This window comes from Rhinolophus hipposideros (genome assembly GCF_964194185.1).
Source record: "Rhinolophus hipposideros genome assembly, chromosome: 17".
NCBI lineage: Eukaryota > Metazoa > Chordata > Mammalia > Chiroptera > Rhinolophidae > Rhinolophus > Rhinolophus hipposideros.
In genome coordinates, this window is record NC_138063.1 from 33586819 (window position 1) to 33591932 (window position 5114).

A 5114-nucleotide genomic window follows, 5' to 3' on the forward strand; every position below is an offset into this window, starting at 1 on the left:
TGGAACACACTGCAGGAATCACTGAATTTGGGGGGTCCATTAACTACCTTCTCTTTACCTGAAGTTTTCAAGAATAATACAGCCTGTGAATAGGGAGTGTGGAGGAGAGGCATTCTGATAGTCAGTGCTGATTATATCCAGCAGGCGAGTATGTGGCAGAAATTCACCCTCCTGACTCTCTCCCTAGTATCTGTTTTTTTTCGTTTTTGTTTTTTGTTTTTGTTTTTTTCCAAAGAGACGAGGATAATCAATGAGTCTAGTTCTATCATCAACTGGTTAAGGAATAGGATCTGGCTTCTAGCATAACTGCTTGAAAACCACAATCTTACATTTTATTTGTTTATTTGTTTCTTATGCCATTATCAGTCACTTATAGCAGGCACAAAATAGAACAGGCACCCAATCTACAGCGATTTCCCAGCAGCCATGTTTCCACCCCTTCCTTGGCCACAGGGGTGTGCACTTGAGCCACATTGGGCCAATCCCACACCTTAACCCTGGCCACAAGGCACTGGCACATGACCTAAGCCATGGCAATCACAATCTTTCCCCACAATGCTTCGAAATGGGGTTGGAGGCAGAAAGCGCTACGTCTTGTCCACGGCAGAGCTATTAGAACTCGAGTCTGGCACCACCAGTGCCACATCCACGGCCACAGAAAAGGAGCTGGTTTGACAGAACAAAGCCAACACACAGAGATAGGTGGAAATGGGAGAACCGAGGACCAGAGAAAGTCCTGGTGGTATGCTTTCTTCTGATTCCTATCATTCTCCTGCTTGAGCCCCACCCTTCCCAAGGTCAGAATTTCAAGCCAATAAAGTCCTCATTTGCTTAAACAAACTTGGAACTCCTTCATTTATGGCCCAAAGAGTCCTGAATTGTACAGCCAAAGGTCAAGTTTCAACTCATCTGTTTCTGGAGTTGATCTCTAACCAGCAGTAATTGTATTATCTTTAAAGACAACTACAACTCTTTTCTCATTTCTCATAGACTCTGCCAAGTAACAGTGGTTAAATGCATGGACTCTTGAGTCAGAAGTTCCTGGACAAATCTCAGCTTGCGCGTTTACTAGCTACAAGGTTAAAAACTCAGTGGTGACATCTGGAGAAAGTGGTCTGTTTAAAGAGATTCTATCTAATGGTAGAATCCTTTTTGTGGGCTACTTGTAGGTTGGCATATCACAGAGTTTCTGAATGTCACTAGTTAAAGGGCTCTCATAGCATTGTCTCCAGAAAACATTCCTATTCTGTCATTCAGGGCCATCATTCTTTAGCTTTTCCTTCCTTGCCTGTTCCTTCTTACGTTGTCTTGTAAATGATCCAAGAAGCAACTACCAAGAGAGACTAACACAGAGGCCGCGGCAGCCAACAGAAGACACGAACTGGAGTGAAATAAATTAAAAGCAGAAAATAGATAAGTTTCTTTGGACAATTAGAGCTTCCAAGGAAAGAAATATATTCAGATCTTTTCTGATATTAACTACCTTTTTGATAGTTGCCTCTGTCGGCTTCGAGGCTTTCAGAGGAGAATATGAAAATTAATTCATGAACTACTTCCAAACTGTGAAAGCCAAGAACTCCTTGCTGCGTAAGGTGCCTCTATGGTTAAGATTTACAGATAAGCAGGAGCTGGTTGTACATTGCTGACAGTAAATACTGCCTTATCGGTTAATGCTTTATCAGCAGCATCCTGACAATTCTGTGTGTTCATTACATGTGACTTTTTCAAGCCTCCTTCTAAAAGGAGATGTGTCATAATCCTACTGATGGGGGGGTGTACCAAATCACTGTCATTAAGGTTTATGATGACTGAGTCATTTTCCAGAAAGGGGACACCTTTGACCTAAAGCTATTCATCCAGAAAAGCTAGTCTTAAGAACCTGGAGGTGATTCTGTTTTGTTTGTTATACAATTATCAAAAAATGATGACAAAAAAATTAAAATTTTTGTTGTGACCGTTAGAGTAAGAACACAAACCCAAAAAGATCACGTAATATTTGAAAATAAATAGAAAGGAAATTTTTTTTAAAAAAGATAGCTAACTCAGCACATTATCTAAACTATACACACTTGAGGTAGTAATACGAAAGATGTACAAATGAAATTCTTATAAAACATATTCTCCTCACCATTTAGCTATCCTAATGTTGTGATTGGAAAACAAGTAAAAAATCTAATCATTTAAAAAATTAACAAGGAAATATTGTATCTTCTCTCTCTCTCCTGTTCCTGCCCGTGTACGCCTTTCCTAAGCGTCTGGGAGGCCTATTCATGCTGCGTACACATGGGCGGCTGGAAAGGGAGCAGGGAGAGAATCTCAAGCTATTTCTTTGAAAACTGCAATGGGCGTTAGCTCTGGGACAGAAGGGCTTACTAATTTGAGAACCTGGAACCTGGGCCTTTAGTCCAGAGCAGTTAAAAGCAGAAACAAAGATAGGCCTGAGGCCCGAGGCCTAGTCCTTGGATTTGCAGGTCAAAGAAGTTCCTTGGTAAAGCAAACTGCTCAGTTTGAGGAACACAATTTCCTTTTTGTTTGTTCTGAGGATAGAGGTTTCATTTGGTTTGGTTCTGCTTGTTAATTTACCACCTTAATGATTTAATATAGGTTCTATATAGGTTGCCCTTGAAGGGTACACCAGATGTACAATCACCCACGCCTGAGGCATGACTGAACACTCAGTGAAGGGACACACTCTGCCGCAGCATGACAACTACATAGCAGAGTGGAATAAGCACAAGTGGAATTCCAGATTGACCTAATTCTAAACATTTCTAACTATTTCTCATCTGCAAATAAGGATAATATCACCTAGCACAAGGGGCTATTTTGAGAATTAAATATACAAAACACCTCATACAGAGTCTAGAATTGAGTACAGCACCCCCCACCTCCTAAAAATATTAGCTCACTTCTTCCGACCAAGAAGGTTAGTTTCCTTCTTCTGATCTTACTGATCTCCAAGGTCCCAAAAGTTTATGCTCTATCCCCAACCCCATGGCCTGTTTCTACCACTTGGGTTGGTTTGAAAATGGTGTTTAAGTGAACAATGATCAATTATATGTTTCCATAACAGTTTTTCCCAGCCATCTGAGAGCTCTGAAAAAAAATCCCTATAATTAGTCACTCTAATGACTTCAAACACTTAATTTCTAATATAAAGTACATCTGAGCACTAATGCTAATGTTATAAAAGGCTTCTAGCTTAATGGCTTTAGCAGTCAGACTTGACTTCCATGCTGAAATTTGGTTTTATGTTAAAATTCTAGGTGCCAAAGGATGGCTAATTGGTCCTTCCTGCAGTCCATGTTCTTATTTAAATATGGTTCATGATAATAAAGATAATTTAAATGGAACCCTATTCGTTCCAGGCCCTAAGCAGTAGTATCTGTAGAAATACAGGAATTTTAAGATCATTTTGAGCCCTAAGATCAAATAGTGTTCAATCTCTCCTTGATATTTAAAGAAGCAGGTGAACTCATCAACATTTCCAGATACCAATAGGCCCAAGAGAGTGAATGAAAACGTTCACATGCTTCCATCAGTTTTTGACTACTAGAGAGTGACTTTGCCTATGAAATAAGATATGATTAAATTCTATGCAAAATGTGAATTTTATTTGAAATAACACAATACCACATGTCTTAATAAAGTCTGTCTTTATATATGCAAAATTTAAAGTAGTGTGAAACATCTCAAATTTAAAATTATTCAAGAATCTCATAATTTTACAGCTAGTGGCCCACATAAATTGAAAACTGTGATTATGCTAAAACCACAGGCAGTGCCACTTTAGCTGATTTCCAGAAATACCCATTGTCCATTGTCAGTCAAAACCGGTAGATACAAATGGCATCACCAACTTACAATCATAGACCTCACAAATATACATAACTTGACAACTATGCAGGTATGGCTGGCATGGAACCATGGAATGATGGTCTATGGGAAAAGGTCTTTAGAGCATCAAGTCCAGTCTCCTCATGCTACAGGGCTGAAACGTTCCACTGAAGGGACCTATTCTCTGCCTTGAAACAATGCTGAACATTCTTGAACTTCTATATAAAACTTCTATAGAACTTATATCTATACAAAAACCTGTACATGAGTGTTCATAGCAAAAAAAACACAGATGTCCTGCGGTGTGAATCATTTAATCACAAGTAAATGATTAAACAAACTGCGGTGTATTCATATCATGGAACACTACGCCACAATCAAAAAGGAAAAATTATTGTATATACAACAACCTGGATGAATCTACAGATAATTATGCTGAGTTAAAAAAAAAAAGCAACCCCCCAAAGGTTCTCTACTGTATGGTTCCACTAATATAACATCTTTAAAGTGACAAAGAAATAGAGAACAGATTAATGGTTGCCAGGGCTTAAGGAGGAGGTAGGAACAAGAAAGAAATGAATGTGTCTATATGAAGGCAACTTGTTGGATTTTTGTGGTGATGAAATGTACTATATCAATGCAATATCTTGACTGTGACATTGTACTATGGTTTTGCAAGATGTTACAATTGAGGGAAACTAAGGAAAGGGTACATGGGATCTCTCTGTATTATTTCTTATATTTTAGGTGAAATCCATGATGAAGCATCTTTTTCAATTTCATTTGATGGCGGTATTGTTGAGTTAATCTTCAAAATGCATGCTGCTAAAAGGGGAAAGAACAATTGATGACTTAATTTCTAAATTTAAAAACTGCCATTTAAATGAATTACAACGAAATGGTCTAATTGCATGTGAGTCTACAATGATCTCAAAATAAAATTTGAATTTAAAAAATTGAATGGTGTGAGCCTGTCATTACAAGATAGACATTACTTGCAGTCAATAAGATTTAAGCTTTCAAGTAAAAATTAGAATTTTGGAAAATCTGTTTATGCCACCATGAGCGTCAAGTTCCCAAGACTGAAAGACTTTTTTATGACATCAGTGGTGGTATTAACTAATGGTATGTTTTGATACTGTATAATGAAATGCACCAAAAGTAGTAAGAGATGCATAACCCAGTGCGCCAATATTTTATAAATAAGCAATGCACAATATGACAAATCACACATAGCTGAAAGATTCATTCAAAATATAAGCTAGACCAATGGAATT